Raw genomic sequence first — 25,433 nt, 5'->3', positions numbered from 1 at the left:
TCAACCCTTACAGACAATGACCAGACACCACCATCACCATCCCAAGAGATTGAGATTTTGGTGATGGAGAAATACAACAGGTCAGGCAGCATCCGAGGAGAAGGAGAATCGATGTTTCGAGCCTAAGCCCTTCATCAGCCTGACCTGCTGTGCTTTTCCAGCACCAGACTCTTGACTCTGATCTCCAGCATCTGCAGTCTTCACTTTCTCCTGAAATCTCTGGATATGTCCTGCCCCACCAGCAGGACAGACCAGGCAGAGGTCGTGGCACAAGACAGGGAGGATTTGCCCTTGGAGTACTCAGCATGGACTCCGGACACCAGGAAATCTCATGGCTCCTGCTGATTACCACGTACTGTCCTCCCTTGGCTGATGGATCAGTTCTTCTTCATGTTGAACAACATTTGAAGGAAGCACTGAAGAAGTAAAATGGTGTCAAACGTACTCTGGATACAGGATTTCAATGTCCACTATCGAGACGAACTCTGCAACAGAATTCCTGACTGAGCTGACCAGGTCATGAAGGATATAGCTGCTCAACTGAGTCTGCAGTGGGTGGTGAGGGAACCAACAAGAGGGAAAAACATACTTGATCTCATTGTTATGAATTGACCAGCTGCAGATACATCTGTCCATGACAGTATCAGTACGAGCGATCATCACACATTCCTTTTGGAAACACAAGTCTTGGCTTAAAGTTGAGAAAAACCTCCATCGTGTTGAGTGACACCATCACCGTTCTAAATGGGACAGACTTTGAAGAGATTTAGGATCTCAAACTGGGTATCTCTGAGGCACTGTGGGACATCAACAGCAGAACTGTACTCCAGCACAATCTGTAATCTCATGGGTTAGCAAATCCCGCTCTCACCCATCACAATGGACAGTAAAGGAGGGCCTGCCAAGAGTAGCACCAGGCAGAATTAAAAATGAAGTGCCAACCTGGTGAATCTACCAAACAGGACCATCTGCATATCAAACAGCATCAGCAGCAAGCCACAGAGCTAAGTGATCCTACATCCAATGGAGCTCTGCAGTTCTGCCACACCCAGTTGTGAACTGGTGATGGACAATTAAACAACTCACTGGAGGAAGCGTCACAGATATCCCACCCTTACTGATGGAGGGGCCTCACACACCATGCACCAGATAAGATGACAGCATTTGCAGCAATCTTCAGCCAGAAGTGCAAAGTGGGATGATCCATCTTAGCCTTCTCCAGTGGTTTCTAACATCACAGATGTGAGTTTAAGCCAGTTCGGTTGAGTTTGAATAACATCAAGAAATGGTTAAGTAATGCAAAGGCTATGGGCTCTGCCAATATTCTGGCAATAATACTGATAGCTTGTGCTCCAGAACTTGCCACCCACCAAGTCACGTACCGCTCCAGCACTGGCATCTACCGACAATGTGGAACATTGCCCAGGGATGTTCAACACAAAAAAACAGGGCAATCCAACCCAGCCAACTTCCCTCTGTCAGTCCACACTCGATCAGCAGTAAAGTGATGGAAGTAGTCATCGACAGGGCTATCAAGCAGCAGCTGCTCAGCAACAGCCAGCCGAGTGACACTCATTTTAGGCTCCACCAGGGCCACTCAGCTCCCGATTGTGTTACCGCCCTGATTCACAACCTGACAACCAGCTGAATCCCAGAGACAAGGTGAGGGTGACAGCCCAGTCCCACTCTAAGGCCACTAAGCTGATTCCACCCTTGTCTCAGCTCATATACTCTCATCCATCTTGTCATATCTCCAGACTTCATTATCCAAACATACTCCTGGCCAGCTTCCCACATTCAATCTCCCTGTAATTTCAAGAAAAACTAAATCTCTGTTGCCCAAGTACTCCCTTGTACCAGAACTTGTTGATCCATCAAAAGGCTGCTATTCATAATCAAGAACATAGAGCTACAGCGATGTACAGCTTGGAAACAGACCCTTCAATCCAACCCGTCCATGCCGACCAGATATTCCAACCCAATCTAGTCTCACCTGCCAGCATCCGGCCCACATCCCTCAATTTAAAATTCTCACCCTTGCTTTAATTCCTGGTTGTGATCATCCCTAGCTCACTGCGTCACACACCCTTTGAGACCTCGACAACCCATTCTGTTCGAGACTCCCAATGACCTGTTAATTCATTACTTCACCTGTGTGGCTGCTTTTACAGTTGCCAAAGCAACACGTTCTGAAATTCACAGCCAAAACCTCTCAGGTGTGCTTTCCTCCTTTAAGACATTTCTCAAAACCTGCTTATTTGGCAATGCTTTTGGTCACCATACCTAATAGCAACATCTCTGGCCTTATGTTTAAAATTCTAAATAATATTTTTGTGGAATTATAAGCATGACAATAAAAATACGAACTGTTGTTGATTTGGACATTACCTTCAGATCTTTACTGTTGCTGAATGAATACTCTGTAATGTCTCTTACCCAACCACATTGTGGGAGCACCTTCACCACACAAACTGCAGCTGTACAAGAAAGTCAAACATCACCCTCTCCCAGGCAACAGGGATTTGGTATTTATCACTGGTATCTGTGGAAGGAGAAACACAGTTGATGTTTCAAGGAGTGCAAAATGGATTACAGGGAATGAAAACGGTGCAGAATGAGATAGTCAGAAATGGAAGGAAGATACACTTGCTTATTGGAAAAAGGAATTCTCGACCATTAAAGATTTTCCAGAAAATATTGATAAGCAACACATGGTCAGGGGCTGGACGGCGGTGAAAAATTAACTTACAAAAATGTCTGTAACAATAATAGTAAAAAACCAAACAGACCAAATATACACCCATTGTTCAAGATTGAGGAAGCGAGACATTGACAAAGTGGTCATAAGGGAGCCCAGAGATGAAGCAGAGCAGTGTAAGCTGTTATGATCCCACAGTCATAGAGATGTATAGCACCGACACAGACCCTTCAGTCTAACTCATCCTTGCCAAACAGGTATCCGAACCTGGTCTATTCCCATTTGCCAGCACTTGGCCTATATCCCTGTAAACGCTTCCTAAACATATCATATATCTAGTTAGATGCCTTTAACATGTTTTAATTGTACTAGCCTCCATCACTTCCTCTGGCAGCTCATTCCACCCACTGCATGAAAGAGTTGTCCTTTAGGCCCCTTTGAAATTTTCTCCGTTCACCCTAAAGCAATGCCCTCTAATTCTGGACATCACCACTCCAGGGAAAACACCTTGTTCATTTACTCTATTCATGCCCCTCATGATTGTATAAATCTCTATAACATCACTGCTCAGCCTATGGCACTCCAGGGAAAACAGCCCCAGCCTTTTATGCCTCACCCTGTAGCTCAAATCCTCCAACCCTAACAACATCCTTGTAAGTCTTTTATGAAACCTTTCAAGTTTCACAGCACCCTTCTGAAAGGAGGCAGGCCAGAATTGCACACAATATTCCAAAAGTGGACTAACGAATGTCCTGTACAGCAACATGACCTCCCACATCCTATACTCAATGCTCGAATCAATAAAGGAAAATATACTAAACACCTTCTTCAGCATCCTATCCTTGACTTGCAAGGACTATGAACCTTCAGTCCAAGGTCTCTTTGTTCCGCAAACATCTCCAGGGCCTTGTCATTCAGTGTATAAGTCCTGCCCTGATTTGGTTTTCCAAAATGCAGCACCTCACATTTATCTAAATTATACCCCATCTGACCAATATCTCATTGTAATCTGAGGTAACGTTCTTGATTATCCACAACACCTCCAATTTTGTATGACCTGTAAACTCATTTACGATCCCAAATTATTTAAATGAATGATGAAACAAATCCAGAAATAAACATCCATTTCTCGGAGTTTGAATGTGCTCTGTGTAAATCCTGCCCAATGACTCTGTACCAGAGAAAGGCTGTACATGCGCCTGGCTGCACCTTGCCCCCTACAAAGCTGGTGGCTCCGCATGTTTCCAGTGAATTCTTGCCCCAAATAAAGATGGCGGCGCGCACCCATGCCTGCAGCCACACTGAGGCAATTCCCCGTTTACTGAAAACACAAGACTGTGACGTTCAAATTTGTGTTTTCCGATGTGTACATTTTGTTTGTAAAACCTCTCCGCTCATACAGAATCTCTCTCACCTCCTGCGGTTCCACAGACAGCCTTGATTTGCGGTTACCTATTCTCTGCCTGGTTACTCATTTGTCGTTAGTGTATTTGTACAATCACCTTTGATTCTCCTTAAACCTATTTCCTAACGCTATCTCATGTCCCCTTTTTGCCCTCCTGGTTTACCTCGAGTATACTCCTACTGCCCCTATACTCCTCTAGGGATTTAAACAAACACAGCTGTCTTTACCTGCCATACGCCTACTTCATTTTCTTGACCAGGCCCTCAATTTCTTTCAACAGGCGGCATTCTCTACACCTACCAGCCTTGGCCTTAACAGGAACATACTGCCTATATACTCTCATTGTCGCAGGCCTATGGAGGTAATGGCAGATGAGGATACAGAAGCAATCATTTCCAGTTAAGAGATAATGTTGGGAAAGATAACAGCCTAAGGGTAGATGGGTCTCCAGGCCCTGATGGATTGCATCCCAGGGGACTAAAAGAGATGGTGGGGAGGGGAGGGGAGGGGAGGGGGGAAATAACAAATAGACCTCGTGAAAATTCACTAAAAGTTGTTGGATTCTGGGATGGTTTTGACAGACTGGAAGCTGCAAATGTGGTGCCACTATTTTTCAAAAGGACCCGTTAGCTTAACATCTGTAGTGGAGAAAATGCTTGAACCTCTCAAGGAAGTAGTGGTGAGATATCTGGGTAGAAATTGTCCAATTGAGCAGACACAGCATGGATTCAGGAAAGACAGGTCATGTAGAACACATTTACTAGAATTATTTGAGGATACGACGAGTGCGTTAGACAAGGCAGACTCAGTGGATGTGGTGTACCTGGATTTCCAGAAGGTATCCGATAAGTTGCCACACAAAAAGCTGCTGAATAAGGTAAAGATGCACAGCATTATTGGTAATGTATTATCATAGATACAGGATCGGTTAACCAGCAAAAAATAAAGAATGGGGATAAATGGGTGTTTGGATTAGTGTTGGCACTACAACTGTTTGCAATTTACACAAATGTTTTGGAGTTGAGGACCAAGTGTACGGTGTCAGAGTTCACATTTGATACAAAGATGAGGTAGAGAAATGTCTGCAGAGGCCACTGTCAGTCTGCACAGGGACACAGATAGGTTAAGTGAATGATCTGGCAGATGGAGTTCAATGTTGGGAAATGTGAGGTCATCCATTTTGGTCGTACGAACAGAAAACTGGATGATGAAATGGTGAAATCTTGCAGCATTCTGCTGTGCAGAGTGAGCTGGGTGGCCTTGTGCATGAATCTCAGGAAGTTGGTTTGCAGGTGCAGCAGGTAATTATGGCAGTGAAGGGAATATTGTCCTTCATTGCTAGAGGTATGGTTATGCTGCAGCTGTACAGGGTGCTGGTGAGGCCACACCTGGAGTACTGTGTCCAGGTTTGGTCCCCTTACATTAGCAAGGATGCACTGGCACAGGAGGTTCACTAGTTTGAGTTGGGAGTTGAGAGGGTTGGTGTATGTGGAGAGATTGAGAAAACTGGTTCTATAGTCATTGTAATTTAGAGGAATGGGAGGTTGGATAGGAAAAAATAAAATTATGAAGGGAGTAGATAAGATAGAAGCAGGGAGGCTATTTCCACTGGGGTCGGTTGAAACTACAGAGCATTACCTCAAAATAAGGGGGAGCAGATTTAGGACTGAGTTCAGGAGGAGCTTCTTCAGCTAAAGGGTTGTGAATCTGTGGAATTCCCTGCCGAGTGCAGCATTTGACGTTATCAACTTGAATGCCTTTAAGGCAAAATGTAGATTTGTGAACAGGAAAAGAATTAAGGGTTATGGTGAGAGAGCAGGAATGTGGAGCTGAGGCCATGAAAAGATCAGGCCTGATCTTATTGAATGGTAGAGCAGGCTTGAGGGTCCAGATGAAAGTTCTTGCCTTGTGCCATCAAAATTGGCCTTTGTCCAATTCAGAACCTTAACTTTTCAATCTGGTCTATTATTTTCTGTAACTATTTAAAAATAGAATTATCAGAGAATCCCAACAGTGTGGAAACAGGTCATTCAGCCCATCACATTGATACTGACCCTGAAAGCCTCTTAACCAGCCCCTGTAACATTGCTTTTCCCAGAGCCTGCACATCCCTGAACATTACGGGCAATTCAGCCTGGATAATCCACCCAACCTGCACATCTTTGGACTGTGGGAGGAAACCAGAGGGCCCAGACGAAATCCTTGCAGAAAACCCCAATAAGGTGATCATCCCATTCTCATTTCCCAGTTCCACCTAAATAACTTCACTGACCATACCACCAGGAATATCCTCCCTATGCAAAAACATAATGCTATTTCGAATCAAAAATGCCACTCCGCCTCCTTTCTTGTCCCCCTTCCTATCCTTGCTATAGCATCTATACCTTGGAACATGAAGCTGCCAGGCCTATCCATCCCTGAGTGATGCCTCTGTAATTGCTATAATATCCCAGTGCCATGTTCAAAACCATACCCTGAGCTCATCTGCTTTCCCTGTCAGGCGTCTTCTATTGAAGTAAATGCAGTGCAACTGCTCAGTCCGTCTTCATTCTGTTCCTTGTCCTTGCCTGCCTTGACTATTTGACTTCTGAACTGTAACAGCCTCAGACATACCTCTATTCTCACTATCTTCTTGGGTTTATACCCACTCCCTCACTGGTTTAATGCCTCCCGAGTTTCACCAGCCAGTCTCCATGCCTAGATATTAGACACCTTCCAATTCAGGTACAATCCATCCTTCTTATGCAGGTCAACTCTACTCCAGAGGAGATCATAATGATCCAAAAAACGTGAATCCTTTTCCCTTGCACCAGCTCCTTAGCCACCGATCCAGCACCACCTCCTCCTCCTCCTCCTCTGTAATATGGACATTTTTCAAGATGTCACCATTTATTTCCCCACATTCTATATCTCCCATGTACTTCTTCACAGTAAACACTAATGCAAAATACTTGTTTCCTATCTCACCCATCACCTGCAGCTCCACACAATGGCTGCCTTGCTGATCTTTGAGGGTCTCTATTTTCTCCCTAGTTAGCCTTTTTTTTTCATGTATTTACAAAAGCCCTTCGGATTATCCTTAACCCTATTTGCCAAAGCTATCTCACGTCCCTTTTTTGACTCCTGATTTCTCTTTTAATTATACTCCTACTGCCTTTATACTCAAAAAATTTTTTTGATTGGAATAAATGCAAAATATAACATCTAGACAAAACAAACGAGGGCAGGACTTACACTCAATAAAAGTAGAGCCTTGAGTAGTGATATGGGAACAAAGCGACCGAGGGCTTCAGGTCTTTGAAATTTGTGTTACATGTAGACAGGGTGGTTAAGAAAGTGCTTAGTACACTTACCTTCATTGTTCAGACCTTTGAGTCCAGGAGTTGGGACGTTATGTTGAGGATGTACAGGACGTTGGGGAGGCCTCTTCTGGAATACTCTGTCCAGTTCTGGTTGTGCTGTTATAGGAAGGATATTAAATTGGAGCAGGTTCAGAAGAGATTTACCAGGATGTTGCCATGAATGGAGGGATTGTGTTCTAAGGAGAGGCTGGATAGGCTGGGAATTTTTTTCACTGGCGTGCACGAGGTTGAGGGGTCACCTTATTAGAGGTTTACAAAATCAGAAAGAGTGTTTTGCTGGGGGGGACGGGGGGGATTCAAAACTGTGCTGCATTCATTTTGAGAAGAAATTAGAAAGATTTCAGAAAAGACATTAGGGTTTTTAAAAAAATTATACATGTGAAATGAACTTCCAGAGGAAGTGGTAGCTGTGAATACAATTACAATATTTAAAAGACATTCAGATAAGTACATAACTAGGAAATATTTGGATGGATGTGGACCAAGCGGAGGCAGGTACAATTAGTTCAGTTTGGAATTATGGTTGGCATAGACTGGTTGGACCACAGGGCCTGTTTCCTTGCTGTATAACGTTATGACTCTAATCCTCACTAACTCTAAATTCCTCCATCCTCAACTCTCCCGATCACTGTCACTTCATCCAGCCTCACAACTCTTCCTTATTTATATAATTCCTCACCAGCCACAGAAAGCTCCCTATCTCATGTCCTCCAGTTTCTCAGATCTCTGCGATATGTGCCTTTCTTTAGTTCCAGCCTTGAGGATGCCCTCATTCACTCCAATTGGTTGGAGGACAAACTGGTACGACCTGGTCCTCCAGTACTGCCCTCTGCCCCCTATTGGCCTGCGCTGATACCAATCATTCGGGGCCCATTGTGAGGTGAGTGGTGGGATCGTCCCTCTCTCTGCCCTGGGATGAGCTTCAACATTCACAGTCAATGGGGGCAGTATCACAGAGCACAGGGGCTGGGGCTTTTCAGCCCATTTGGGATGTACCCTCTTCCTCTGGAGATGCTGCAAATCTGTCCCAATTCCCTTCCCCTTTGCCCATAGCCCCCCAAATCTTCCCTTAAAAAGTAAAATTCTAAATCTGATTATGAATAACTGCTGAGTCTGTGTCCAGCTGTCATTCAGACTGTTCCAGATACTCAGAACTTACTGAATAAAATAATGTTCACATATTCACATTATTTGCCAATTATCTGAAAACAGTTACTAAAATTGTGACATTGTTAACAATTCCCCTCACTCTGCAGATTAGATATCCTAGAAACAAATTTGCACCTGGTCAAAATCACTGCTGAACCTTCTCAGCTCCAAGGACAATTATCTGTGCTTCTGCTAGCTCTCCACAAAAGAGGAAAACATCTTATTTTCATTTATTAGTGTCATAGAGATGTACAGCACAGAAACAGACCTTTGGTCCAATTTGTCCATGACAACGAGGAATCCTCAACAAACGGAGTCCCATTTGCCAGCTATTGGTCCGTATCATTGGAAACTCTTCCTATTCACGTACCCAATCGGATGCCTTTCAAATGTTGTAATTGTATCAGCCTCCACTACTTCATCCGGCAGCTCATTCCACACATACACCACACACAGCTTGAAAACTTTGCCCCTTAAATCCGTTTTTAATCTTTGCCCTCTCAATTTATGCCCATGTGATCTTGTTTTGAACCCACCTAACTGGAGGGAAAAGACCCTGGCTGTTCACCTTATCCATGCCCTTCATGACTTTATCGATCTCCATGAAGTCACCTCTCAGTCTTTGACTCTCCAGGGAAATTAACGCTGGCCTATTCAGCCTCTCCCTGTAGCCCAAATCCTCCAACCCGAGCAAAGTCTTTGAAAATCTTGTCTGAACTCTTTCAAGATTCACAACATCCTTTCCAGAACAGGGAATTTCAAACTTAAAACATAATTCCTGAAATGGCTTAATCAATGTCCTGTCCAACCAGAATTTGACGTCCCAGCTTCTGAACTCAATGCATTGACCAATAAATATAAGCATAACAAACACCACCTTCACTAGTCTGCCTACCTTCGACTCTACTTTCAAGGAACAATGAACCTGCACTCCGTGGTCTCTATGTTCAGCAACATTCCCAAGGACTTTACCATTAAGTGTACAAGACCTGCTCTGATTTGCCTTTCCAAATTCCAACAGCTTACATTTGTCTAAATTGAACCCAGTCTGCCATTCCTCGCTCCAATGGCCCATCTGGTCAAGATACTGTTGCATTCTGAACTAACCTGCTTCATTGTCCACTACACCTCCAATTTTGGTGTCTTCTGTAAACCCACTGATCATATCTCATACATTCACATCCAAGTCATTTATTTAAGGACCTAATACCCATTCCTGCAGGACAATGCTGCTCACAGGCCTCCAGTCCGCAAAGCAAGCCTCCATCACCACCCTCTGCCTCCTACCTTCAAGCCAGTTTTGTATCCAAATGGCTAGTTCTCCCAACATTCCATGTTATCTAACCTTGCTAACCAGTCTGCTGTGTGGAACATCGTTCAGTGTCCATATAGACAACGTCCACAGTCTGCCTTCATTAATCATCTTTGTCACATCTTCAAAAAAACTCAATCAAGTTAGAGAGAGAGAATTTAACACACACAAAGCCATGTTGACGAGCCCTAATCAATCCTCGTCTTTCCAAATACATGTAAATCCAGTCCCTCAGAATCCCTTCCAACAACTTACCTACCACTGACGTTAGGTTCACTGTTCTCTTGTTCCCTGGCCTTTCCTTACCACCTTTTTAAAATAATGGCACCCATCTTCCAGCACCTCACCTGTCACAAACAATGATATAAATACCTTAGGGAGGGGCACTGCCAACACCTTCCTAGCTTTCCACAAATTTCTGGAATACACCTGATCAGGTCCCAGGGATTTATCCACCTTTCTACTGTTTAAGACATCCAGTACTTCCTCCTCTGTAACATAGACACTTTTCAAGTTATCACTATTTATTTCTCCAAACTCTCTAGAATAGAATAGCATAGTATTTCTCCCACATCCTGTTGTTCCATAAATGGCCTTGTTGATCTTTAAGGGGTCCTATTCTCTGTCTGGTTATTATTTTATGCTTAAAGTATTTGTAGAATCTCTTTGGATTCTCCTTAAACTATGTCCTGGAGATATTTCAAGTCCCCTTTTTGCTCTCCTGATTACCCTCGAGTACATTCCTGTAAAAACGTGATCCTGTACTCCCAATTCCTCCGCCTCTGTCATATCTGCTCCCAGAAGAAGCAATTCCACTCCAGGACATCCCAGAAAGGTTTCCTCTTTCAAGGACCGCATTTCCCTCCCACTTGATCAACAATGCACTCCAACGCATATCCTCCACTTCTTGTACCTCCGTCTTCCCCCCACCCCTCGAACCACAATAAGAATATAATCCCCCGGTCCTCACCTGCCACCCACTAATCTCCATTTACCTCTGCTATGTCTGCTACCTACAGTCAGACCCCACCACCAGGGATATATCTCCCTCCCCAGCCCTTTCTATCTTCTGCAGAGACCATGGGATCTTTGGTGCTGATGTGCTGCCCCACGGATACTTCAGTCACTCACCCTACCAAATGGCCTAGTGAGGTTATCATTAGATGGATAATCCAGACACCCAGGTAACGTTCTGGGGCCCAGGGTTTGGATCCCGTCACGGCAGACAGTGGAATGTGAGTTCAATAAAAATTTGGAATTAAGAATCTATTAAAGACCACGAATCCATTGTTGATTATTGCGAAAAAAAACTCATCAGATTCGCTAATATCCTTCAGGGAAGGAATCTGCCATCCTTACCTGGTCTGGCCTACATGTGACTCCAGACCCACAGCAATGTAGTTGACTCTTTACTGCCCTTTGGGCCCAGCCAGTGACACCCTCATCCTGTGAATGAATAACAAAGAAGGTCAAGTCTTGTACACAACCATACTGTTCTTACAGATAAGTGATCTCTCAGTAAATTTGCTTCTCAACTCCCTGCTGACTATTGGGGAAGTGGAGAGGCGGTCAATAGTACCATCCCAATAAGGGGATCATCCCTTTCTTATTTCTCAGTTCTGCCTGGATGTACTCCCAGGAATACCCTCTTGAAGCCCAGCTGTAATGTTATCCCTAATCAAAAATACCTCTTCCCCTGCTCTGTTGCCCCCTTTCTATCTTTGCTATAGCATCTATACACTGGAACATTAAGGTGCTGGTCCTATCCATCATTAAGTTATGCCTCTGTAATTGCTATAATATTCCAGTGCGATGTTCAAAACCATACCCTGAGCTCCTCTGTCCCCGCATTGAAACATATGCAGTGTAACTGCTCATTCTGTTCCTTGCCCTTGTTTGCCTTGACTGTTTGATGTCTGAACTGTACAAGCATCAGACTTAGCTCTTCGCTCACTCTCTCTCTGGGTTTACCCACATTCCTTCACTGGTTTAATGCCTCCTTAATAGCACTAGCAATTGTTCCCTTCCAGTGCCAGTATAATCCATCCTTCTGATGGAGGTCAATTCTACCCCACAAGAGATTCCACTGATCCAATAATGTGAACTCTTCTATTCCTATGTCATTGATACCAATAAACAACAGCCTCCCCTCAAAATGGTTATTCTCCCCTTTAAGAATATTCTGCTCCCTCTCTGAGACATCCTTATACAAAAATTACACATTCGAATAATAAACCATACACTCATCAGGTCATCATAAAAGGATTACATGACACATTGAAGGTTTGGGGAGACCTTTTGAGAGAATGCGATGATTCAAAGGAGAATTTTTAAGCAGCAAATGGGATTGATCTGGAGCACAATACTCACACACACAATGCGAATATCCAGATCCTGATATACTGAGTAATTCAATCAGAGTTTAGTAGAATATTTACTGAGATTACCATCTGAATGTCCACCTGTAATATCCCGTAATACAAGTTTATAAAATCTGTCACTATCAGTTCAAGTTAGAAACTCACATCATCCCCTCCTTGTGGCCCAGGATTACTGTACATATTACCCTAGAGGACATCAGCAGTCAACTCAGAGTGAAATCTGTGGGTTTCTAGGAGATTCCAAATTGAGATCTCATGTGACTGAACACAGCAGTTCTTTGACACATTGGAGAAAATGATCCAAGCGTCAGTGAGTTATGGGGAACAAGAATGACTTTCTTTTCTTTCATTCCGTGCTGCCGCTCTGCCTCATCAATAAGACATGGGTGTGAAAGGCTATTGCCTAACGATGGGCACGTTGTCTCCATCCTGACCAATGGGTAGGAAGATCCTCCCAATCACTCCAAAGCGTATCCCTAAAAAGATAGCAACTCTGTCTGCTTCCCACTGCCCAGTGCTCCCAGTAAATGTTTGGAAGAATGGGAACGGGGGGGGGGGGGGGTGGGGGGGGGCGATATCTCCTAGAAAAGGCATAACTGTAAAGGTCTAAGAGGATTATGAAAAGAGAGAGATGCACAGGAGAAGGAGGCAACAAGTTGCCAGATGGGGTGTAACTTGGGAAAAATGGGAAGTTGCTCATTTTGGAGGAGATAATAAAAGAACAAAGTACTATTTAAATGGTGGAAACTGTAGAAAGCTGCACCACAAAGGGACCTGGGGTAATTGTTCAGGAAACACAGAAAGCTACCACACAGTTACACCAGGGAATCAGGAAGGGGAATCGAATGCTTGTTTCAAAAGTTTTCAGTATTAGAGTTTGGAGTATATACCTGAGAGTAACGTGTGGAAGTGCTGGTGAGACCACCATATCTGCAGTAATGAGAGAAGTTTTGGTCCCTTTTGAGAAGGAAATGTGTCACTTTATTGGAGGCATTTCAGGGAAGATTCAATGAGATGATCCCTGGTTTGGAGGGATTATCTTTTAAATAAAGGCTGAAAAGTTTGCAACTCTACTCACTGGATTTTGGAGAAAGAGAGGTGATCTCATTGAGACAGATGGGATTCTTCAGGGGTTTGACAGGATAAATACTGAGAGGATGTGTCCGAGGGTAAATACTGAGAGGGGAGTCTGAAACCAGATTCTGAGTTACGGAATCAAGAGTTCTGTTTTGGATTCAAGTATAAGGGAACACCGACGTGGGTAAGGGGTTCCAGTAGCAATGGAGCTGGGGTGAGGTGGAGAAAAGCAACTTTTAAAAGATTGGATTTCCTGGTGCTGTGATTGTGTGGATGTCTGATCAAAAGGTCACCTTGGGGTCAGATATAACAGCAATATTGTTGAGTGTCGTTCTGCCTCAGAGTTCCCAGTGGGAGGGAGGGGCTCAGCAGTAAGGCAATGGGTTTAACCTTGACAATGTTTCATTGGAGGAAATTGCAGCTAATCGACGAGTGAGAATGTGATAAGCAGTTTGATAACTGAGTAACAGTGGAGTAATGGAGATGGATAATGGGGAGAGTGAACTGGGCATCGTCAGTGTACATGTCAAACCTAACAGTGTTTTTGGATGATATCACCTCCTGGCACTGTGTACGTGAGATACAGGAGAGACCAAGGATAGATCGTTGAGGGACACCAAATGCAAGGAATTCAGAAAGGAAAGGGAGAGTGGAGATGGAGCAGGATTTTCCAACAACGGTGAGGTCAAATATTAGTTTTTCACAGAATGGGAGAGAAGGACATCACCAGAAAAGACCAACAGACAGAACAAGGAACAATATCTATGAATTGGCGAGGGGGAGTGATGAGGCGGCAGCAAAGGAAAGAGAGTTGGAAAGTGAGTTTAGTGAGATTAGGGTAAAGGGTCAAGGTGAGCTCTGATAAGGCTTGACAAGAGACTGGAGAAAGATGTAGGTTTAGAACAAAAACCAGGAACACCACGTGACGCAGTTTGGCTCAGTGGGCTAGTGGGAGGGAGAGAAGCAGCAGATCGGATTATCTCAGTCTTAGTGACAGAGAAACTCCATGTGATCCTCACTCGTTGTTGGAGGGGAGGATGGAGGAGACAGGATGATGGACAGTGTTTTACAAATAAACAAAACCAGGGTTAGTGATATTTAAAATGACTGATCAAACCTGATGTATTTAGCTTTTATCCAGAATATTAAAACCAATGACTGAAGTCCTAGTTCGAATCCCATCTTGGCAGATGGTGGAATCTGAATTCAAGAAAAAAACAACGTATTAGGAATCTCCTGATCTCCATGAAACCATTGTCAATGGCGAAAAAAATCCTGCCAACCTGATAGCGGCCCAGCCAGCTACTCACTGTACTAATCACTGCAAAGTCTCAACACAGGAATGAAACTGGATGGACCAGTTGGCAACGAACACGGCACCAGAAATTACAACCACAGAATCAGCCCTCTCGATGGTGCAACGTCCTCCAGACTAACATATGGATTTTGGTGCCAAAATGTGCAGAGCTGTCTCACAGACTAGTCAAGGAACAGCCTGACATAGTCAAACTCACGGAATCTTCCCTTACAAACAATGACCAGACACCACCATCACCACCAATAGATATCGAGAGTGTTGTGCTGGAAAAGCACAACAGGTCAGGCAGCATCCGAGGAGCAGGAGAATCGATATTTCGAGCCTAAGCCCTTCATCAGCCTGACCTGCTGTGCTTTTCCAGCACCAGACTCTTGACTCTGATCTCCAGCATCTGCAGTCTTCAGTTTCTCCTGAAATCTCTGGATATGACATACCAGGTAGAGGTGGTGGCACAGTGGTGTACAGATAGGGAAGATTTGCCCTGGGAGTACACAGCATTGGCTCCGGAGACCAGGAAGTCTCATGGCTACTGCTGATTACCATATACTGTCCTTGCTTGGCTGATGAATTACTTCTCCTTCATGTTGAATAACATTTGGAAGAAGCATCGAGGCAATAAAATGGTGTCAAATGTACTCTGGGTACAGGATTTCAATGTCCACAATTGAGACTAGCTCTGTAATAGAATTACTGACTGAGCTGACCAGGTCCTAAAGGACATAGCTGCTCAACTGAGTCTGCAGCGGGTGGTGAGGGAACCAACAAGAGTGAAAAACAAGATTGATCTCATTGTTATGAATTGACCAGATGCAGATATATCTGGCCATGACAGTATCAGTACGAGCGACCATCACACATTCCTTTTGGAGACAGAGACCTGCCTTAAAGTTGAGAAAAACCTCCATTGTGTTGAGTGACACTATCACCGTTCTAAATGGGACAATTTTTGAAAAGATGTAGGATCTCAAACTGGATCTCTCTGAGGCACTGTGGGACATCAACAGCAGCAGAACTGTACTCCAGCACAATCTGTAATCTCATGGGTTTGTAAATCCTGCTCGCACCCATCACAATGGACAGGAAAGGAGGGCATGCCATGAGCAGCACCAGGCAGACTTAAAAATGAAGTGCCAACCTGATGAAGCCATAAAACAGAACTACCAGCATATCAAACAGCATCAACAGCAAGCAACAGAGCTAAGTGATCCTACATCCAATGGAACAGATCGGAGCTCTGCAGTTCTGCTACACCCAGTTGTGAACGGTGATGGACAATGAAACAACTCACTGGAGGAAGTATCACAGAAATCCCCACCCTTACTGATGGAGGGGCCTCACACACCATGCACCAGATAAGACGACAGCATTTGCAGCAATCTTCAGCCAGAAGTGCAAAGTGGGATGATCCATCTCAGCCTTCTCCAGTGGTTTCCAACATCACAGATGTGAGTTTTAAACCAGTTCAGTTGAGTTTGAATAACGTCAAGAAATGCTTAAGTAGTGCAAAGGCTACGGGTCCGACCAATATTCTGGCAATAATATTAATTGTTTGTGCTCCAGAACTTGCCACCCACCAAGCCGAGTACCGCTCCAGCACGGGCATTTACCGACAATGTGGAACATTGCCCAGGGATGTTCAACACAAAAACACAGGGCAATCCAACCCAGGCAATTTCCCTCTATCAGTCCACACTCGATCAGCAGTAAAGTGATGGAAGATGTCATTGACAGGGCTACCAAGCAGCAACTGCTCAGCAACAGTCAGCTCAGCGACACTCATTTTAGGCTCCACCAGGGCCACTCAGCTCCTGATTGTGTTACTGCCCTGATTCACAATCAGGCAACCAGCTGAATCCCAGAGGTGAGGTGAGGTGAGAGTGACAGCCCAGTCCCACTCCAAGACCGCTATTTCTAGCTGATCAGGTGGAGGAACAGAGGGATCTTGGGGTCTATGTACATAGATCTTTGAAGGTTGCCACTCAGGTGGATAGAGTTTGCAAGAAGGCCTATGGAGTATTATCGTTCATTAGCAGAGGGATTGAAATCAAGAGTCGTGAGGTGATGTTGCAGCTGTACAGGACTTTGGTTAGGCCACATTTGGAGTACTGTGTGCAGTTCTGGTCGCCTCACTTTAGGAAAGATGTGGAAGCTTTGGAGAGGGTGCAGAGAAGATTTACCAGGATGTTGCCTGGAATGGAGAGTAGGTCGTACGAGGATAGGTTGAGAGTTCTCGGCCTTTTCTCGTTGGAACGGCGAAGGATGAGGGGTGACTTGATAGAGGTTTATAAGATGATCAGAGGAATAGATAGAGTAGACAGTCAGAAACTTTTTCCCCGGGTACAACAGAGTGTTACAAGGGGACATAAATTTAAGGTGAAGGGTGGAAGGTATAGGGGAGATGTCAGGGGTGGGTTCTTCACCCAGAGAGTGGTGGAGGCATGGAATGCGCTGCCCGTGGGAGTGGTAGAGTCAGATTCATTGGCGACCTTTAAGCGGCATTTGGATAGGTACATGGATGGGTGCTTAATCTAGCATAGAAGTTCGGCACAACATCGTGGGCCGAAGGGCCTGTTCTGTGCTGTATTGTTCTATGTTCTATGTTCTATGTTCTAAACAGGGAAATGGGATAAAAACTGTGTTGCTATGAGCGGAGAAGTTTTACAAACAAATTGTGCACGTCGGAAAACACAAATTTGAACGTCTCAGTCCCGTGTTTGGAGTAAATTAGGAATGGCCTCAGTGCGGCTGCAGACCTGAGTGAGCGCCGCCATCTTTATTCGGGACAACGATTCACTGGACACGTGCGGAGCCGCCATCTTTGTAGGGGGTAAAGTGCAGCCAGGCGCATGTGCAGCCTTTCTCTCGTATAATGTCTTTGGGACCATAACAGCCAATACTGCTCTGATTCACCTCTGGGCTCCCTCATCACCACTTTGTCAATATCTAGCTTCCTCAGTCTCGAACCATGGGTGTAGTTTTGGTCTGTTTACTATTGTATTATTACTTTTATAGACCTTTTGTAAATGAGTTTTTCACTGCGGCCCAGCCTCTGTCCATGTTCTGCTCTATTATCAGATTACTTTTTTCTTGAATATTTTTGACAGTCAAGAATTCTTTTTTCCAATAGGCAAGTGTATTTTCCTTAACGTATCCTTTCTCTCCATAACTTCCCGAGCATTCATTCCAGCGACACTGCGCCGCGCGCGAAGGTGATCACATGGTTTGGTTTAGCACCGCCCTTCATTCACTTTGATTGGTTGGAGGACCAACATCCCGCAAGGTCATCCAGATCCACCCACCGTCCTTTCATTGGTCCGGAGCTGACATCAATCACCCGCGGGTCACTTTGTTGGCTAGAGCATGCGCAATGTGTCCTGCTTTTGCAGATATGTTGGGTAATGTAATGGGAGAGTTTACTGAGGGGAAGGATCCCTTTGTGTGAGCTCTGCAGTAGATTTCCTTTATTCATGGAGGGATTTGCCTTCCTACTCATGACTGTATAGCTGTGGTTGATGAATCAATGCCATCTGAACCAGTACATAAACACCCCATTTTCACTGCTTTTCACAACATCTGAGATCTTTAGCACATTATATCACACTCTTCTTTAGAAACAAAAAAACATGAAACGGAGCCTCAAGGAACGGAGCAGGAGTAGGGCATTCATCGCCTTCAGCTTGTTCCCCCATTCTATCAGATCATGGCTTGGCCAACCCAGACCTCAACACTTCTTTTATGCTTGATCCGCATCGCCCTCAACTGCTCAATATTTCAAAAATCAATCTGCCCTCTTTTAAAATAATTTGAGATAGAATCATAGATTCCCTACTGTGTGAAAACAGGCCCTTCAGCCCAACAAGCCAGAACAACCCTCCGAAGAGTAACCCAACCATTCCCCTCCCTCATTTAACTTCCACAATTGTTTGGGCGAGAAAATTCTAGTCATTCACTGAGGGGAAAAAAATCTTTACTTCTTCTAAAATGAATGTTCCCTTATGTAACGTCCCCTGGTTTGAGACTTCACTGGTGCTGGAAGATCTAGTCAACATCTACCCTGTCAAGCTCCTCAGAATCTTGTTTCCATAAGATCACTCCTGCTTATCTATTCTTGATAGGTCAACCCTTTGGTCCTCAAAGCAGCTAAGTGAATCTTTTTTGAATGGTCTCCGATGTTAGTTTATCCTTTATTAAATATGGGAGCTAATACTGTATACAGTACTCCAAGTGAGGACTCAGCAACAGCCAATATGGTTAACAAATCCTCAGTCCATACTAATACATTATCCCGATACCATGAGCTCCTAAATTGTGCAATTAACTTTTATGTAACACCTCATCGTTTACATTTTTAAAATCCAAATACAGAACATCATTGGATTACCCTTTATTAGCCCTGCTTGTTATCTCCTCAATGAAATGTCGTAAATTTGTCAAATATAGTTTCTCTTTCACAAAACCCAGTCTACCATGGTTAATTATACGTTTTTCTAAATGTCTTGCAATTTCTTTCTTTAATATTCGACTCTGTAGATTCTCTCAGTAGATTTGCTAAGCATGATTCCCCTCTCTTAAATCCATGCGGACTCTGTCCAATCCTTTCACTGTTCAGTAAGAAACTTGACTGTACTCCAGTATAGTTAGTAAATGTATCTGTATTTATTTTTAACAATTGATTACTTATAAATGCTGGACCCATGCAATATCAATGAATTAGTGACTCTGAATTTGGGTTATAATGTTTTTTTTTTGTTAATTCCATTTCGTACTGTGTTATGTAGACAGCACCAAGTGATCCCTCTTAATTGTGAGTAACTTTGAAAATAATATATTTTTAAAATGACATCCCAAAATGCTGCCTCATTATTGTGCAAGGAGGATTTTGCATTCAATAGTTTGCAGATAAAATTGAACAGAGTTTTGCAATTTGGCCAGACTGCAGGTTACACCAAAGTGGCAACTCTGTTGTCAAATTCTTACTTGACCCAAGGCATTACTGATGGGACTTCACTTTGTTCACCAGCTTTATTTCCAGGTTTAATTCTATAATCATTCTAGAGCTTGTAATTTTAGACAACTTCTCTTTTAGGTACATAGGTAAATATCGAGCTTGGGACCCGACTGGAGCATCAATGAAGCTCGTATTGCTTTTTAACTTTCCGAGCTTGCCAAATTATTGTTGGTAAATGCAGGTGACTTTATCAAAGCACATTTCACACTCCCCAGCCAGGAATTTGGTTCCACCTCTGTCAGTCCATCCATTCCTATGGATAACAGGTATTTTAAATGTGAGCACTCCATTTAACTATTTGGATTGAATACTTCAGTGGTTACGTCCTCTTGGATTCTTAATTTTAAATTACTCAATGAGATTTTTTTGTCCCCCCTGAATTTGCCAAGCACTAGGAAGTTCTGGAATATTCCAAATATTTACAATAGATGCATTTACACTATTGAAGGCAACCTGGCAGATTTGAATTCCATTCAGCTAGTCAACAAGAATACATAAGTAACTTTATGAATTGCTTACTGTACACCAACAACGCAAGCCAAGTATTAGTGAAACCATAGATTGTCTCCCATGGATTCCCAAATCTAAACAGTGCATTCCAGATATACTCACTATCACCATCTGGGCGCAGTCTCCCAAAGTGCTCCCAGAATTTAGAAAGCGCACACACTGCCCTCCAAAGATAAATCTGCTGTCACAGGCTTCACTCTTATTGCATACAATGACATTTATTGTCCAGTTCTATAATGTGACAAATGATTTTACAAGCAATTTATAAAATACTTTAAATCCTGAAGAAATATCATGTCAGCCCTTTGTAGAAGTGAATGAAAAGTGTGATGTTTGCTTGACCTTTGGCTCTATGTATCAGACTGAACTGAACCTTTAGCAAGATGTAGGATGTTTCCCACACACTTTGTTTAAAAAAGCAAAGATATGCTCTGAGATTTAAATGTTCAATCAGGTTTAATAAAAATCCTTCCAAAAATTGAGTTTGATTTCAGCTCCTTTAAAGAGATATGCTCTTGGCTTTCAATTTTGTGACATGTGATCATTCTTTGGTAAAGGTGGCTGTGTGTAACACTGCAGGATGTTATGCTGAAGTGCCTCATTGGGTGGATGAGCTTTATTACTGGTGTAACTTGGCTAATTTTGAGATGGAATATTATTGTGAGTTAAATCTTGTTTTTAAACTGAGACGTGCTTGTGTAACTCAAGTGTGGAAACTATGCTCATGTTTGCAATGAACCTTTCACTTTTGGAGATTAGTATTTTCCGATCTGTTTTGTAAATAAAGTTCACTATAGAAAGCACAGTGCTGGAGAACCGCAGGTCCAGCAGCATCTCTGAGGGGAATAAAACATTGGAAGCTCCAAGTCTCATGACCATTTTACCGTTCAGACAAAGAGTCAATGAAATTGAAATGTAACATTATTTTTCTCTTCACCGATGCCCTCAGAACTGCTGATATTCTCCAGCACTTTGTTCCTGGGGAGGAGATCTCCAGCACCTGCAGTTTATTGTTTTGTTATTGATCCTATGATTTGACTTGGGGAGCGAGAGGCAGCAACTGTGATCAACTAGAACAAAACTCCCCAACCACGGAAAACAAACCGGTTCTTTATACTTTGCAAAACACGACTGTAAATAAGAAATGCAATTAAGCTAAGTGCAAGGCGGCATACCACCAGCCTTGTCTCAAACTTGCTACTCATCTTTGAGGACTAATCTGTCAGAATTGTGTTTGCTCGCTTCCTTTGAGATGACAGTCCAGAAATGTCCCAGTTCCAATTCCTGGGCCGGGCCCAGTTACCCCATTGCAGTGGGGTGGGCAGCTTTGTGTCAGCCTGAAGTTTTGTGAATAACAACATTGCAGGTTGAAGCTGACGGTTTTGACGAATATTGTGTCATCAAACTTGGAAGAAATCCTTCCGAATGTATTGATTAACTGGACTGAGCCTGTTTACATGCTGCCCTGTTAGTAGTGCGGTCATAATCTCAGTTCATAATCACACAACACCAGGTTATAGTCCAACAGGTTTAATTGGAAGCACACTGGCTTTCGGAGAACTGCTCCTTCATCAGGTGATTGTGGAGGGCACAATTCTAAGGCACAGAATTTATAGCAAAAATTTAGTGTGATGTAACTGAAATTATCCATTGAAAAATACCTTGATTGTCTGTTCAGTCTTTCAGCTGTTCGAATACCATGATAGTTTCACTTCTTTCATGTGTCAATCACCAAACCTTTTTTTTTAAATGTTGCATTCCTGACAGTGGCCCATCAAATCACTCATTGTATTAATCACTGCACAGTCTCAACAAAGGAATGAAACTGGATGGACCACATTACATCTACCAATGCACTGGAAAATACAACAACACAATCAGCCCTCTTGACCCTGCAACTTCCGCCTCACTGTGGGCCAACAACAGCAACAGAACTGTACTCCAGCCCAATCTGAAATCTCATGTCGTGGTATATATGTCATTCAACCATTAACATCAAGCCAGGGGATCAACCCTAGTTCAGTAGAGAGTTCTGCAGGGCATGCCAGGAGCAATACCAGGCATACCTAAAAATGTGGTGCCAACCTGGTGAAGCTACCCAACCTGCATGCCAAACAGCGCAAGCAACACCAAATAGAACTATGTGATCCAACAACCAATGGATCAGATCTGAGCTCTGCAGTTCTGCCACACCTAGTCAGGAATGGTGATGGACAATTAAACAACTCACTGCAGGAAGCATCACAGATATCCCCACCCTTACTGATGGAGGGGTCTCACACATCCATGCAACAGACAAGACAACAGCATTTGCAGCAATCTTCAGCCAGCAGTGCCAAGTGGATGAGCCTTCTACATTGGTCCCTGACATCAGAGACGTGAATCAACTTGGTTGAAAACTTATTTCAAATCAGATCAAGAAATGGAGAAGTAGTGTAAAGACTGTCAGCCCTACCAAAATTGTGGAAATAATACTGATGGCTGTGCTCCAGAAATTGTTGCCCACAAAGACAAGTCCAGCACTGGCACCTACTGACATTGTTGAACATTTCCCAGGGATGTTCAACACAAAATCGCAGGACAGAGCCAACCCAGCCAATTTCCCTCCATCAGTCGACACTCGCTCAGCAGTGAAGTGACGGAAGGTGTCATCAACAGTGCTGTCACGCAGCTGCTCAGCAATAACCTTCTGTGACACCCAGTTTGGGTTCTGCCAGGGCCACTCAGTTCCTGATCCTGTTACAGACTTGATTCACAAACTGACAAACAGCTGAATTCCAGAGGTGAGGCGAGGGTGATAGCCCAGTCCCACTCCAAGACCAGTGTTTCGACTTCAGTGATATCACCGGACCTCACCACAGTCTCAGCTCATTTTTTGAAACTCTCATTCATTCCTTTTGTTAACTCTAGATTTCATTATCTAAACCCACTCCAGGCCAGGATCCAACAATCACCCTCCCTATAATCTCCAGAATATTGAAAACTCGACCACCCCAGTGCTCACTTGTACCAGAACTTGCTGATCCATCAAAAGGCTCCCATTTATAAGCAACAACAATTTACTTTCACACCCTTGACTTAATTCCTGGCTATAATCATTCTTATCTCCATGCACCAGACACTCTTTCATATCTCAATAACTCATTTTAGTTTAGACTCCCAATTATGTGTTTATTTTTGAGTTCAGCTGTGTGACTGTTTCTATAGATTCCAAGGCAACATGGTCTGGAATTCCCACCCTCTAAGATCTGCTTTCTTCCTTTACGGCATTCCTGGAAAAATGTTTATTTGGCAATGGTTTTGGTCACTGGGCATAATATTCTCCAGCTGTGGCCTTATGTCAAAAGTTTTCAATATTTTTGTGAAATTAAATACATGTTGAGTTGTACAGATATTTTCTTCTTTTCACTATCGCTGAGTGAATAATCTGTAATGTCTCTTACCCAACCACATTGTGGGAGCGCCTTCACCATTCAAACTGCAGCTGTACAAGGAAGTCAAACATCACCCTCTCCACAGGCAACAGGGCTTTGGCAATGAGCACTGGTATCTGTGGGAGAAATACACATGATGTTTCAGGGAATGCAAAATGGATTACGGGGAATGAAAATGGTGCAGAATTTGACTGTCAGAAATGGAAGAAAAATCCACTCACTATTGGAAAACAAGAATTCTTGACTGTCAAAGATATTGTGGAAATCAATAACGTGATAATGGAGCAGCATACGGTCAGGAGTCGGGCAGCAGTGGACAATCCATTTACAAAAAGGTCTGTAAACGTAGCAGTAGTAAAATACTTAACATGGCAAAAATACACTCATGTGAGACTGAGGAAGCTGGATAACGAACAAGTGGACATCAAGGAACCCAGAGGTGAATCAGAGCAGTGTTCACTTTTATGATCCCACAGTCAGAAATGTCTAGCACAAAAACAGACTCTTCAGTCAAACCCATCTATGCAAACCAGATATGCTAACCTAAACTAGTCCCATTTGCCAGCACTTGACTGACATTCCTCTGAACCCTTCCTATTCAAATGCCTTTTAAATGTTACAATTTTGTTTGCCCTTTAGGCTCCTTTTGAATTTTCCTCTCTCACCCTAAACCTCTCTCCTCTAGTTCTGGGCTCCACCACTCCAGGGTAAACACCTTGTCTATTTACGCTATCCATGCCCCTCACGATTTTATAAACCTCTTCAACATCACACCTCAGCCTATGACACTCCAGGGAAAATGGCCCCAGCCTATTATGCCTCTCCCTGCAACTCAAATCCTCCAACCCTGGCAACATCTTTAAAAAAATCAATTCTCAAACCTTCCATGTTTCAGTGCCTCTTTCTGATAAGAGGGAGACCAGAATTCCACACAATATTCCAAAAGTGGCCTAACTAATGTCCTGTATAGCTCCTTCACTCAATGCTCTGACCAACGAAGGGAAGAATCCCAAACAATTTCTTCACTATCCTATCTACCTGTGACTCCACTTTCAAGGAACTATGAACATGCATTCCACGGTCTCTTTAGATTTAGATTTAGATTACTTACAGTGTGGAAACAGGCCCTTCGGCCCAACAAGTCCACACCGCCCCGCCGAAGCGTAACCCACCCCTACCCCTACCCCTACCCCTACCCCTTACCTAACACTACGGGCAATTTAGCATGGCCAATTCACCTGACCTGCACATTTTTGGACTGTGGGAGGAAACCGGAGCACCCGGAGGAAACCCACGCAGACACGGGGAGAACGTGCAAACTCAACATAGTCAGTCGCCTGAGGCGGGAATTGAACCCGGGTCTCTGGCGCTGTGAAGCAGCAGTGCTAACCACTGTGCCACCGTGCCGCCCAGCAAGATTCTCCAAGACCTTACAATTCAGTGAGAGTCCTGGTCTGATTTGCTTTTCTAAAATGCTGCACCTCACATTTATCTAAATTAAACCCTCTCTGCCACTCTGCAGCCCATTGGCCCATCTGTTCAATGTCCCATTGTATTCTGAGACAACCTTTATCACTGTCCACAATGCCTCCAATTTTTGTGTCATCTGCAAACTTACGAACTTTACTGGCTGTATTCACATCCAAATCATTTAAATGGATGAAGAAACAAATCCAGAAAAAAAACCATCCATCTCTCTGGGTTTGAATGTGGTCTGTGTAAATCCTGCCCTATGAATCTCTTCCAGGGAGGGCTGCACATACACACCTCTGAACTTTG

The 25,433-nt window shown here is 43.6% G+C and overlaps 1 long non-coding RNA gene across 2 annotated transcripts; it reads right to left on the bottom strand.

Moving 5' to 3' along the window:
* Positions 1–6,011: 6,011 nt before the first annotated feature.
* On the bottom strand, positions 6,012–23,676 carry LOC140478551 (uncharacterized). Of its 2 annotated transcripts, none has more exons than XR_011960809.1 (4): positions 23,664–23,676; positions 11,286–11,372; positions 7,457–7,561; positions 6,012–6,075 (listed from the first exon to the last, which is right to left on the bottom strand). It is a non-coding gene; the product is annotated as an uncharacterized lncRNA (long non-coding RNA). The 2 variants fall into 2 exon arrangements; XR_011960808.1 differs by lacking the exon at positions 23,664–23,676 and adding an exon at positions 14,502–14,536.
* Between the last annotated feature and the right edge of the window lie 1,757 nt (positions 23,677–25,433).

The sequence above is a fragment of the Chiloscyllium punctatum genome, chromosome 6 (assembly GCF_047496795.1).
Source record: "Chiloscyllium punctatum isolate Juve2018m chromosome 6, sChiPun1.3, whole genome shotgun sequence".
NCBI lineage: Eukaryota > Metazoa > Chordata > Chondrichthyes > Orectolobiformes > Hemiscylliidae > Chiloscyllium > Chiloscyllium punctatum.
Note: the sequence above shows the minus strand (reverse complement) of the source record. Positions and strands in the feature narration are given on the sequence as shown.